This window comes from Zootermopsis nevadensis, unplaced genomic scaffold (assembly GCF_977971745.1).
Source record: "Zootermopsis nevadensis isolate Lab colony 2312 unplaced genomic scaffold, Znev_1.0 Znev_ptg000006l, whole genome shotgun sequence".
In the NCBI taxonomy this organism is placed as follows: domain Eukaryota; kingdom Metazoa; phylum Arthropoda; class Insecta; order Blattodea; family Termopsidae; genus Zootermopsis; species Zootermopsis nevadensis.
In genome coordinates this window covers 14706499-14721278 of record NW_028259138.1, presented here as the reverse complement: position 1 = coordinate 14721278, position 14780 = coordinate 14706499, and the positions used below count along the sequence as shown (strand labels likewise).

General features: G+C 41.5%; 1 protein-coding gene across 5 annotated transcripts in view; it reads right to left on the bottom strand.

The window, feature by feature from the left end:
- LOC147874732 (uncharacterized) overlaps nucleotides 1-13799 on the bottom strand; it is a 206041-nt gene extending 192242 nt beyond the window's left edge. For 2 of the 5 annotated variants that reach the window (XR_015533853.1, XR_015533852.1), the window contains exons 1-4: nucleotides 4357-4684; nucleotides 3975-4070; nucleotides 3321-3699; nucleotides 3000-3216 (exon numbers count right to left, since the gene is read on the bottom strand). The gene's annotated coding sequence lies outside the window, so the exon portion shown is untranslated. Of the gene's footprint in view, nucleotides 1-2999; nucleotides 3217-3320; nucleotides 3700-3974; nucleotides 4071-4356; nucleotides 4694-13624 lie in introns of those variants that run through there. The other 3 variants (XM_087343801.1, XR_015533844.1, XR_015533848.1) reach the window with 3 other exon arrangements.
- Between the last annotated feature and the right edge of the window lie 981 nt (nucleotides 13800-14780).

Here is a 14780-nt window from a genome sequence, read left to right as displayed (position 1 = left end):
AAACATTTTCTACCGAATTCGATACGTTCCTTTAAAAGTCTGCGTTATTATCCGAGCCCTACCAAGACAAAAATGAACACATTTCACTTGTTTACGTGCTATTTCTTCAACTTACATTATGATGTAAACATAATTATCCCAAGCTCTATTCGACTAAAAATTTCTCATCTCACACGTGCGTCATCGACACCCTGACCTACCTCTCCTCTCCCTGATGCTGACAGTACAAAGTGCGAAGCTACAACTCATTAACCATTGTCTTCAAATTACTGTCCTTACCGTGCTTATTAATAGCAATTAACTCGTGGTCGCTCTGTTAATAAAATCCGGTTCATCACCTTCACAGCCCAAGTTCGATTCTACGAATTAATATCGATTCCATTTTTTTCTACAGCGATTTCCTTTCAACGACAGTCGTCCTCGGGTGACCTGTTTACCGACGTCCACATCACGACGAAAACTGAGCACGCAGAAACAGAACATTTTTACATCGCCAGATACTTACGTTTGTAAATAGTCACAAATTCGAGAGTTCTACAATATCCCTGAATGTTAAAAATTACGTCTGTCTGTAACCCGCTTAGTACGACGTAAGCCACTAACGATGACGCGTGAGGCATTCCCCCAGTCGACCTGTATTGACTGCGATTCTACCAACGCGACGCATAAATAAGCCGTGTCTTGCACGACGTAAACCGCGTGTTTTCGGCGTCGAGTTCAACATACCTGATTAGTATCTGACACGATTCCCATAATTATCCTCCTTCACTACATACTTGTCAAAAATTTAAAATTAAACTATAATATAGACATAAATCTACAAATTATGTCTACCGATGTTCATTCCCATGTTCACAGCAGCTGTTACCAGACACTCTTATTATCTTCACATCCAATTTTATGTCTTCCCTTCGGGTTTTCAGACTCAAAATCCGTGTTCACTTGTAATTTCTAAGTCATCCCCGATTTTTACCACGATTAATATTTTATTTCGGGACAATCTGCAAGTCCGCGGTTCAACTACCGACAGCGACACAATCAAGTTCGGTCCAATTCAATAATATACACAGAAGATACCGTGAATTTTTCCTTCGGGTAAAACCGGCTGGAACGTGATGCTGTCCACGTATCTCCATCTAGCTAGCTGTTAAAGATGCACGTACCTAAACCTTCAATAACCCATACGCCTTCATGCCGTAGTGCGTAATTAAACACGGACGCAACTTATCTTTAAAAAGAAATTAGTCTATCACGTGTAAGTAATAAGATGATGAGAAAGAGCGAGATGATGAAGATTTGCAATTTGTTTTCCTTCAAGGATGGAAATAAGGACTTCATTAGATAAAACCTCTCAACTACGGGATACTGGCAAAAACTAAGCTACAAACTACTACGACTACTGCAACATTGAAGAGATAAATTTCACCCACCAGCGATGAACTGGAGGTTTCTCAGATGACGTCGTCGCTGGACATGGCAATCGTCCGTTGTTTCTCGTGTCGTCTGCTACAAGTTCACTCACGTTTCAGAGCTACGCGCTACCTCCATTCACAAAGCAATGAGCAATTTGAGTTGACGTCTTTTTTGGGGGGGGGGGGGGGGAGGCTCTCTATGACTTCTGTATTATTTGATTTATATATAATATGAGCGACGTTCTTTGCAAATGACTTGACAATGCGAGCTTTCATAAGTCTGAAAGAACAAGGGAATTAATAGAAAGTGTCGGATGCAAAGTTGTATTTTTGCCGTCATACTCGCTAGATTTAAATCCAATTGAGAACTTTTGGTTTGCCATCAATGCACACTTTAATTTGCTAGTACGCTAATATATAATTAATAATTATAATGTAACAAGTCATGGAAATTTTAGCTGCTGTTAAAATCTGATCTCATCGGAAGTCAACTCATATGCGAAAATTTAAAGACGAAATAGTGACATATGTCGTTCTTCTACCTGTTATAAAGGGAGATGAAAACAGAGGTATACAAGCAAGTGTTACAGTTTTCGATGTTTCTACAATCGGAAAAAATAAAAGTACAAGTTATTTATTTATTTATTTATTAAATAACATCTTGAACATAAAACAATCTGAAAACTTCATTTAAAATCTCAGTGGCTGGCGTTTCACTTATTTCGGCTTCCAAAAGCCTGTATTATTTTATTCACACTTAATTTGCATGTGATTTCGTTGTCCACTACGTCTCGTCCCTAATTTCAGTGTCAATCTCCCATCAATCCACACTTTAATGTCCAAGTACCGATGCCTACGATATTACAAAATTTCAATCATTTCTCAATTACTTTCACTGAATGAACTTTGTCTACGTCAGAGGTGGTCAAATTTGGACTGTACGTCTGTCCTGCAATATGATTGTAATCTAAGGGCAAAGCTATGTAAATAAACAACGATAATGTAGTTTTCAGCCCCATGAAATTTTCCAAATTGAAAATCTTCCCCGCTTTATAGTTTGTGTTAGCAGACGCTTAAGTCACCTCAAAATTACTTAACTTGAAAAGCTAGCCGTTACTCAGATCATCAAAAGAGAAAATCCCCACTTTTCAAAATCCGGAAATCTTCTACGTGAATTTCCGAAGCCCACCACTGCAACTTAACGCATGGTCTGTGACCTCACACCCTCAACATTTCTAATATTGTGGGCAAACTAACTGCGTCTTTGCTGGATTCCGCTGATATTCCGTTGCAGCGCAGCGGCTGGACTGCAGGGTCGATGATGTTGTTAGTGGTTAAGAATGCATGCAGCTACAACTCTACTCTAACCCGTCTATCCTCTGAGGGTAGGAAGAAGGCGAAAAAGAAGAAAAGAAAGAAGAAAAAGAGTAAATAGAAAGAATCTGGATTCATTTTGCTCAAGGGATGGAAACAAGCAAAATATTTATTGGAGACTCAAAATTAAGGAACATTGGAAGGAGTTTAACCCCTGCACCCCAGACGTTAGTCGTGTGTTAATTTAAAATTAAAGTAATTCGTTTCACTCACCAGCAAAGATGGCAGAAACGAAATATGCCGGAGAGATGACCGCCGACGTAAAGTTGTCAATAAAACACGACAAGAGTGCGGCGTCCGGGTGGAAGCGACTGCGGAACTCCGGGTTCCCCGGAGCGTGTAGACGCAACAGGACACAACCGCGCGGGTGAAAATGCCATGAAGATCCTCCTCTGAGTTTCGGAACCACGAAGATTCACTCGCCTTTCCCCTGAAACAAGACAGAATGTCCCATATAATGACAAGAATTTATATGTAGGGTCTGAAGCTCCATATTATTCATATTAATGGAATATAATTTCTCATTGTACTCACACGAGTCCATTTTCGGCGTCTCGTGTTGAATGGCGTAACAGACTTCACGATTATCCTGACCGCCGCGGAAACCTTAATTAAATGTCACGTGGTTGTTACTGCTGACCTAGAAGCTGACGAAGCATCTCCTTCTTTCAGACCATTTTGAATTGCAAAAAGAGTCAGACCAATGATTTCAAAAGATATGCCGATATTTACGGGCACTGAAATTGAACTGATGGGCAGTATCGGAAGGTAATTGAAAATAGTAGTCCATGAGTTTCGAACTCAGTACTGCCACATCATATCACGCAGCTCCTGTTGGATGATGTAAGTAGCGTCTGGAAGTACCGGATACACCACCTGGCGGTACATGACGGCTGCAGGATACAAGCATATTCTGGAAAACAAGTATATATATATATATATATATATATATATATATATATATATATTATTGTCACTGGTTTTTAAATTCGTGTTAATTTTCCAAAATTCCAGATGCAAAAATAAGACAGCTCCCAATATCCCTCAGTAAACATTAGTGTTGGTAGTAATAAATTACTCGATTCTATACTGAAATATCAATCTGGAGTCAAGCACGTTGGTTCTGAGATCTCTGGCACACGATGAGTGCGAGATATTAGAATAATTGAAATATAACAGAAGAATTACCTCCGTATATTCTCATAAGTCTTTGAGCTCAAAATTAGCAGCTTTTGGATGCACCAGCTACAAAACCACACGGTCCATGACGGCTACTGTTGAAACCTGCAAGGACATGGACATTAAGATGACCTTGAAAACCATAAAATGAGGATAGACAAATATAAAGAAGTTCGGTTTAATCTACGTGTTACTTTTCCAACACCCAAGGTGCTCGAATGAACCGGCTTCCAGAATCCTGGAGTGAGATTTGGTAAAATATTGTAGAATTTCATAGTTAAAGAGCAAACTGGCATTTATTATGTTGGCAATGAGAGTTCTGGTTGAAAGTGGGTGGGAAAATTCCAGAACAAATTATGTATAGCAGAAAATAATATCTCAGCTTACTCACATAAATTTCGAGTTCGATGCCGGAACATAATTTCAGGCATGACGTCTGCATCTTCTAGATTGTCCATGGCGGCTTTAAATTAAACCGGCAACACGATACAAAAGCACATTTATATTAAGATGATATTTCGGGAAAGCTAAATAAGAAAGGGAACTCGGATATAAGCTCTTGTTACATTCTCAAGACACCACATTTGAATATAAATCACGTTCCAAAATCCTGCAACGATCTTCAGTGCAGATCGTAATAAAACATTCAAATCAATATATAAACTGCAAGCTGACATGTAGTATTTTGGTTCTGAGAGTCTCCCTTGGTCTCTTTTGGCAGAAGGTCGCAAGTGCACGGATGTAAATATGGATTTTGGCGCCATGTGGACTCCTAAGTAGATGCCAGCGTCCTGGTAAAATACTCTTTCCATCTCAGATTTGAGAGTTTTACGGCGATGAGGATAATTATGTTCTTATAAGTTTTGGTGCCTTGTAGACGTCTTGCTAAATTCCAAAGTTTCTCAGAAACAAACTCTATGAGAATTCAGGACTGAAGATGTGAGAATCGACACATTATCTTTCTGGGAAACGTTGGTGTCATCGACGATCTCACGTGACCATACCTCAAAGCAAATACCATCCTTCTTCTTTACAAACATCAGTTGGTTAATGCTGTTTAAGAAAATATTATTTTCGGAATTATACGAAATCCATTAATACACTTTGCGGTTTTGAAATTAGATTTACTGAAAATTGAAGTACATGGTAGATTTAATTGTTATTCAGCGTTGAACGTTTATCAAAACTTATTTTAACGTGGCAATGTACTGCTATTCATTTCATAGGACGTCATTTAACAGTTTATTAACATTAATTACGATGATAGCAAACCAAATTTAAACATTACAGTGTGTTGTTCATTAATATTTACAACTTTTATTTATCAGACTAGAAGACAAAAGATTCTAAATTCATGGTCAACGTTATTTTGATTAGAACATACAAACAGCTTGGTTGAAAGTTATCTCCTAAACATAACACACTCTTTTCTGAAATGCTAGACTAATTATAGAAAAAGCACTCATTAAAAGCAGCTTCGGGGGGGGGGGGATGCGGGTATTATCTGTCCCGACACTACGCCTCGGCCTCGCAAGATAGAAATTTGTGCCTTACATCTTCAATCTGCGCGTAAATTGTGGTGATTGTGATGATTAAGTTTACCGACGTTTAGGAAGTGATATTGCTACCTCCATCATAACAGCGATGATGGTGGGCCCTTGTGATGACGCAACATCACAAAAGACATTCATAAAACATTCTTCGGTTATGATTATTTGCTCCCAAGTGATTTTGGACCTTAAGGGATAACATTTATAAATAACCGTTGCCATGGTAACGCTGCTAAGAGATGTTGGGTCTAATCGGATAATTATTATGATTATTATTGTTTACTACTTTACATTTTTGCCGTCATTATTAGCGGGCAATTTATTAGTCTTAAAATTTTGTCCGTTACACCCCATAAGATGGCAGGATTCTTCTAAAAGATGAACTTCAAATTACATTGAATAAAGCGATAGCTGTCTACATTTAATGTGTCTTAAAATATGCTTCAGAATACTAAAAAGCACGAGAAAGATCTCTAACGATTGTCTGTCGACGGGGAGAGATTCGAACCCGAAACCTATCGAGTAGGACAACTCAATATTTATTTCTTGTATGTTTACTTACCCAACACTCCTGATCTGTGGAACTAACCCTAACAGACTACGTGCGCGATGAGGGACCATTACATCAAAGGAAGACAGTGATTTCTATCTACACCAAGACATTCCAACAGCACCAGGTTCTAGCCAGTGTGCTCAACGGTTAAACGGGTACGGGGTTACTGCGACCTGCGGTAAACATCTGACCAGTAACGAAGTATTACGGAACAGAGAATGACGTCCACACGTTCATAATCCCATGCTCTGACAAAACAGATACGGGTGTAATTTTTCAATATTCGATTTAAAAGAAATTGGATAATAATCATTTTATGCGGAAAAGTTTACAAAGATATGAGAGACTCAAACAAGGAACAGAAATGTGATTAGTCCGTGAAACATTAAACAAGAATAATCTCTTTTAAAATTGACATATTGCAGAGGATATAGAGTCTGGATGTAATGACTCATACAACCCGGATTTAAAGAAATCAGATATTATTCGTTCAAGTATCATGTCGAGTAACAAATATTTCCGAGGAACATATTTCTTCCATCCTCAGGGCTAAAGATTGGTGAGCATTAATGTTACATTCTACAACATTAGGTGTAACTGGGAGGATAATATTAAAATTGTTCTTACGAAAATACTTTTCAAGGTTGCGAAATGGATTAATATAGCTCAGGAAAGACACCAGTGACGGGATTTTGTGAACACTACGCTGAACTTTCCATTCAAGGCGGATAATTTGACTGGCTGAGCCTATTGTTAGCTTCTAACTCCCACCTCAGAAATTCGCAAGACTACCTTTGATGGTCATATCGATGGCAAAGCATGTAAAATTTAAAAAAAAAGTTGTACGGCATCTGGTGTCATTTCAATAAAATAAATTCTTTCTAAAATAATTAATAATGCCATACACGCATACGATAAAAATAGAAAATAAAGTCTCACTGATTATTACAGAAATTTGGACATATAATAATAATAATATTTGCTTTAAAGGGTTATTTTGATCTGGGACCATGCACAGCTACTGTATAACTCACAGTCGAACGCACGTATATGTACGATGGTGTCCGACGCTACCAGAAGCTTGCTGGAATATCGGATGGATACCGGCCTTGCGATACGACCTTAAGGTCAAAACGTGCCCCCCATTTCCAAACAACCATTCGCAGTCAATACTCTTCGTTTCTAACATTACACAGACCGATTTTCGTCAAATTCGATATTAACTGTATGTCACTATCTGTTACCTTCCATTGGTACTATCAGCCATGACCCTCGTTATTAATTTATGTATTAAAAGTACAAAGCCACGATTAAGAATATCCATAAATTTAAACTTGCATGCATCTAGGACAACAAATTCTGAATGTATTAGGCATTGGACAAGGCAGGTAGCTCCAAAATTGACTTTCGATATCACGCCCGTGCGCACAGACATGTTTAATTTGTTACCATGCACTTGGGCAAACATTACACGGATCCCTAGGGTCAAATCAACAGGTCACGCCGCCATTGTACCAATTCTTTCAAGTACTGCATAAATTTTTGACGGCGTCTCCACGAACAGCGGAGAATTTTATGGAAGTGCATTAAGACGCACTCTTTCAACCAAGGTCAACAGTTCATGACACGAAATAACAGAAAAAGATAATTATTTGTCTGAATTCGATTATACAAGGAATTTAATCCATGGTTACACGTGATATGAGCAATGCGACAAAGTTGGAGAATGTGTAATATTCCTAAGAATTCCATTCACGCAGTGCATTTATTGAGACTATCTGCTGGTTTCTTCCAGCTTAAAACATGTTTTCAAACACGGCAGCAATTTCTTTCTCGTACTGAACACGTACACGTGTTCAACCTATCAAATGGGACACGAAGTGCTGGAAACAGCGACTTCTTCAAGTTTTGCTATTATTCTCGAGACAATGTTCAATGGCGCAACAAATATTCGAGCTGAGGAACGGCTGGATTTTAGAGCAACCCACACCTGAACGCGGTCCTAAATTCGTCAGAATCTGTCGAGAATCGATGAACCAATTTACTGTAACCTGAGTGTCAACCCATCCTAATCTTCGGAACTTATTAAAAACACAGACAGACAGAGAGAGAGATGCTTCAACTAAGTTAACAGTCCTATAATATTTCTTGATGATTTAGACAGGCGTAATACTTCGTTTCTCACTCTGTAAGACAATCCGAACTTGAGAACACTTAGGGAAAGAGATTCAAGAAGATTATTTACAAGCGAGTGGGGCGAAGTAATACTGATAAAGAAAAAGGCATGTAAACGGTACATTAAGCCTTCAACAGAGAATACTAAATACCAAGTAGTTCAATTCTGAAAGTTTACTTCAACGTATGTACCAAGTGCTTTAATTATGATGCCTTTTATATTTATGGCTTTTCTATGATTCTCGCTATAAACAGCGATCATTTCCTTAAACAGCGTTAACCAGTTGATCTTCGTAATGGTGAAGAGTTGTGTTTTCTTCGCGGTACGGACTGGATTCTTAAATATTATTCAGACGACCTACGGCTTCATGGGGTTAATGATGCTTACTTTTTACATTTCAAAGACCACACAAAAAGTTAAGTTATGAAACCTCTTAGGAAGGGAATGAATTATTTCGGAAGATTTAGTAGCGGTGAGACTTAATATTAACTGTGTTTTTGTATAAAGAGTATCTAGAGATGTGAATCAGACTGCAGTGACTCACGATAGACTCAAATTTCGGTTTCCTTGCACTTGTAAAGCTTCAGTTTCATTGATTAGGAAAATAGATCAGGTACTCAATTTGACGATATTTTATATTACTATACACAGAATAAACTGAAAGTCGACAAAACTGCAATTTTTATTAGCGAAGAGTAATTATAACTGTTATAAATTACGCCTTCATAGTTTTCTGACTCGAGATACTGTAAACTGGTGTAGCTTTAATTCAATATATATCTCTACTGTGTTGCTACAAGTGGACTTGAATATCAACGCACTTCCTCTTGGTCTACGCTCCTGTATCCCATCACCATCCTTCGGGATACAACGCAGAACGACACTTCGTTCTGATGACTGCCTCAATCAAGCAAAGGATGTTGAAAATGTTTCTCCATATTTTGAGAACCTCTGCTCTATACAGCGCTACATTCTAGCAGCTCTGTCTAATTCCATCACCGCGTAAAGGACGCCTATTCAGTCGCGTCCCTGGCAGACGACTAATCCAAATCAATACAGACTCCGTACGCAATACTCGGTCCACCTAACACCAACAGCATTTCCTTACGAAATTTATCCAACAGAAATGACGTAAGGACGACCAGTCAGTTTTTAAAATTTCTGTGTCTATACACGAAGAGAAAGGCTTTGACCAGTTAAACGACTGTCAGCTACACGATGACTGCCGTACATGTTTACATCAAGAGAGACGAAGAAACTGGTCTCATACCGCAAGTGTGCGTGTCCATCACGTCTCTGCGATTGTCTGCATTTTCTCCTTTTCCAATCTTTCCCATCAACAATTCTCAAACGATCTGTAACTTTTCCTTTCTGTTTCCAACTCATAAAAGAACTCGATTCCTTACCGTACGTATGGGGTTTCAAACATTCTTTGATTTTGGCGATATCGGTACCTTCGCGAAATCCCATCCATGCAGACCAGGTTTTACTCAGACACTACATTACCGTCGAGACATACTAATTTCTAATTTCCCACAGAACACTATCTACGAAAGTCATTATAATTTTTAATCGACCTCGAAATAATACATCACCGTACTCACCCGAGTCCATCGCTCGCTGGTGCCTCATCGTTTGAGACGTCTCGAGCCAGACGACGTCACAGAGCAGCGTCCAGGAGCGAGACGTGGAAAAATCTTCTGGTTCAGAGGTTCACGACGGCGATGAAGAATGATGATATCATAATCACCGTGAATGTGAAGAGGGCTCCGCCAATCACCTCAAAGCAGACATAATGACAAGAATTTATAATTACGTCGCTTCTGTACGTACGCTCTGAAACTCGATCAGTGGGCATTATCTGACAATTTCTCATTGTACTCACCGGAGTCCTTAGTTCGCTGCTGCTGTAATATAATTTTCGGGTTGTCGTGTTAGCGACCTCACGATGTAAGCGGCCGTCATCCTCACCGCTCCGTAAACCTCAAGTCTTGAACGAGCGTCACGTGGTTGTTACCACTGACCTAGAAGGAGACGGAATGCGTGGGCAGTATCACAGAACAATCAAAACGTAAAATAGAATAATATCTCAGAATACTTAGTTCAGTGTTGCAACGTCATTTCGGCCATCTTGTCTTGTGTGACGTAGGCCAAGTCACGTTGTATCGGGAACAGCACGCAATATAAGTTTTTCTCTCAACATACTTTCAGAACTCTCTACTTCAGAGGACGGAATATTTCATGCAACTCACCTTGAATGACTTAAGTAGGCTCGCGTTGTACAAGACGTAGCACCCGCGGACACACAACAGGACACATGTACTCTCGCATGTGCGTTGTCACAGTCCTAGAGAAAAATATATAGACGATCTTATATCACTCCACTTTCTCCATGGAAAAGCGACGTAATTCACCTGTAAAGCCGCCAGACAGAAATGCCGATAAGTCAGGGTCGTTATCTATGTGACCAGGTTAAATCTGTATTCATTATGATAAGGTCAAATCCAGGAGTCAATTATAATCAATATTACAATTTTCATCGATTTGTGCTTACATTACACGTTCAGTGAATGGAAAAAGAGGTGGAAATCCACACAATAAGAATTTATTATTATTTTCGCTTCAGATTCCAGGATTACATTTTCAATGGTGCAAGGGTTAATAAAATCTAACTCAAAGACGTTTGTAATTTCTAGAGAAAATCGGTTAGTATTTTCACTATCACGAATTCGCCTGCATTCTTTGGAGCCTCGTACTACCACCACGAAAGCTTCAACAACTCTTTGGCTCTCGAATAGATCGAGAATTCAACCAAACACAAGCTGAGACGTAATATCAAAATGGCCGACTGAAGCCCCAACTTACGTAAAGACTGTGTACATCCGCGCTGTACCGGAGCAGGAGGGAGACAACCGGAAAAAACTCAACTTGTTCGGAGAAAACAAGTTTCGCGGAGCATGCTGGGAAAGGCAAAGATAAAAAACTCATCCACCGCGTGTCGGCAGAGATGACTAAGGGGCAGATAAAATTATACGTCCAGTAATAAAACACTAAGAGCAGCGAAAACTCAATGATTTAATCGAATGAAACCAAATCGCGGGACGGAGGGTCAGCCTCAGACTGTAAATGGTCGTAGAGAATAAAACAAGGCTCGAAAAACGTAAAATAAACGGCAGCGTCCTCTGTGCGGGAACATCGGGACCCACCAAAAGCGCCGTCCCCCACAGAGGGCGCAAGTTATTATTTTGCTTTAAGAGGTTTGTTTTAAGTTCATATGACCACTTAGCGGCTGGGGTTGGTATTATTCCATATCAATTACCGCGCTTTCGTTGCTGGTACTATTTTCGAATTTTGAGTGGTCCTCTCATTATACCTAATCTTACTATGCTCTTGCTATATCCCCTAGACAAGATCTGTTGCCAGGTCGGTTAGTCGAAAGAGTTGAACGACTCGCCTCGCCCACGAGGTCCTGTTTTGCGTAGCGTGCGAGTTGGACTCGTCCGACTCGGGCGGTTCGTTGGAACCCGCCACCAGGCGCCCGGCACCCAGGCCATTGTCCGGAGCCGGGTCCGCGCCACTGCTCGCTCAAGAAACGGCCTGGGCCTCCACCTCCCTTCGGGGGGGGTTAGGGCGCGGGGGGGTTAGGGCGCGGGGGGGTTAAGGCGTGGGGGGGGGTTAGGGCGTGGGGGGTTTAGGGCGTGGGGGGTGGGGGTTAGGGCGCGGGGGGGGGGGGTTAGGGCGCGGGGGGTGGGTTAGGGCGCGGGCGCGGGGGGGGGTTAGGGCGCGGGGGTGGCGGCCCCGCGTTTAGAATTCTGGTTGTGGATCCTATGTGGGATAATATGGGGATTTTTGGTGGGGAATCCTGCGGGATCGTGGGTAATATTATGTGGTGAATCCTGGGTTGCGATCGTGGGAAATTCTGTTGGAAATGTTTGGTGGCAGATTCTGCTAGATCTAGGTAGGGAATCCTTGGTGGGGATCCTAGGAAATCTGTGGGGAATACTAGGATGGTCATGGGGAGTCCTGGTAAATCCGAGGAATCCTGGAGGGGGTTATAGGGGTTTCTAGAGGTGATTGTCTTCGGGGATCCTGCCGTGGTCCTAGAGGGCAGTGTCCCTGGGGTTCATCAGGGAATCCTTGGGTCCTAGGGGATGCTGTGGTTCCTGGGATATGGTGATGCTGAAGGGATCCTGAGGGGATGGTCCCGGGGGGGGGCGATCTTGGGTAGGGGTGATCATGAGGGTTGGCCCAAAGAAGGGGATAGCCCTGGGAAGGGGTGCGACTGGGGTAGTGGCCCTAGGGTGGCTGGCTAGCAGAAATATTGGTGAGAAGATATAACCTTGAGATTTTTTAAGACCAGTATCTACGAAACTATTGGGCCGAATTTGTCGTGGCTTCCTTGACCTATACGTGACCTCATTTTGACATGAGTATGGTCAATCAGGTATTTACCGTTTGGCATAAATACGTATGACCTTGAGAATTTTAAAGACCTCTATCTGGCAAACTATTGGGGCGATCTTGTCTTGACTTTGTCATGACCTTGACCTAACAGTGACATCAATGTTACAAGAGAATAATCACTCTGATAACTGATGAAGATGTGAGGGCGAAATAATGTACAACAGTGGTCCCCAACGCGGTGCCCGCGTTGATACGGAAAGAGGTTATACTGAATAATAAAGGCCGTTCAACCATGAACATTATAAAATCAAAGCACAGTTCTCTACGTACTAATGCCCATCTTGACGATTGCGAGCAGCAACATCATCCTACTCTCCCAAATTTGTAAAACTGGCCGCTGAAATGCGGTGCCAAACATCACACTGACTTCCCACTTGAGTAATAATAATTGTACTTATAAAAGTACGTATCTTTGATTGCGTGGTTTCTTGTATCAATAAACGTCGTGTTGTTTTGTGTATTATTTGGTGTCCATACCTTATTTGCCCAGAGAAAAGAAACTTTGGCTTTGTTAATTGGTTGGTGCCCGCCACGATCTCATAAACTCTCAAATGCGCCCTTGGGCAAAAAAAGGTTGGGGACCACTGACGCAAGGCAATACATGCCAAACATTATCATCAGTGCGTTTGGTGTAATCACGCACGTCTGCTGATATCGAAGTTTCAACGTTCCTACGTGCGGATATCCGTATATCCCATGTACACATAACATCGAGATTAGATACATTTCTTTTGTACATTCATATTTATTTATGACGGACTTTGCTCGACTGTCTTAACTACCACGCACCGTGGGACATAGCCGCAGAGCTCGACCGTCCATGTACGACGCAGTGCGAAGAATGTAACAATAAGAGAAAGGGGAGGGGGGAACTCCAAATTAAAATATAAATAAACATCACGTACAAGCAGCTCACCGTGTCTCGTTTGTGTGCGGTGTGTGGTAGTTGGCTGCCTGTGTTCTGAGTCAAAGTCACACGGTGCGTGATATCTGACTGGCTAACTTCTTCGGTGCGTGCTACTTTCCGCGTTGCCTGACAGCACAAGTCCCTCGGCGATACCGACTACATAAGAATAAAATTTAGAATATATATACGCATGTGTATATAAATATGCATATATATATTTTTGAGAGAATAAGAAATTTTGGTAGAATCAAAAAAGAGTAAAAACATAATATAATAAGAAATCACATAAAGTACGTCGCCGTGGCTTCTGTGTGTGCGCGCGAGTGCGGTGCATGCTACTTGGTCGGTCGAGTTTCGAGTCAATGTCCGGCGGTGCGTCGTAGTCAGCAGGTCCCGTTCTGAGGCAAAGTCAGACGGCGCGCGGTAGTTTTCTGCTTTGCTTGGCACCACAACCCCCCCCCCCCCCCGAGGAGCCGACTGCCGGCCTGCGGACCCCCACGACCGGCGATTGCTGATTTACGGGTGGCTGAGAACGCAGTGCCGCGAGCGAGGCAGGCCTCGAAGAGGGGACAGATACAATGGTCTGCCGGTCGCCGGGAACTCTTTCGCGGGAAAGGCCCCATGGCCAGCCCGGCCGAGACCGTGAGAAGCAGAGATTGGGTGCTGCACAGACGGAGTCTCGCATGGACTGGGTGTCATTCAACGTTTCTGGTAGTATAGAATGGGAAAAATTTCGACATTTTCATAATTTTTTTGAAAAAACTAAAATTGCTGGAAATTACGCCCGTGCAAGGAGTTCGCCGTCCTGTAAAAAATAACACAGCGACACGGATTCGAGGCCCGGAACAACACACGAAACCAAAGCGCGTTATTACGTCGGCGAAGTTTTCGTCGTGTAAAATCCTAACTCCGGCGCGAATTCCGCGATTCTCGCTGACAAACGAAACGCAAAATGTTCGTGTAACTGATCTGCGTTCGATAACGCAGAATTACGCTTTCTTAAGAAAAAACACAATCGATGTCTTTCTCTAACGTCGAATAACCTGTAATTCAGTTCACAGAATAAAACACACAACAAAACATAATATTTCTCTTCAGAATTCCTGATAATAAATAACCTTACAGATTCAGACAAATCTTTCAGCACTGAAGCGAAAGACTGAAG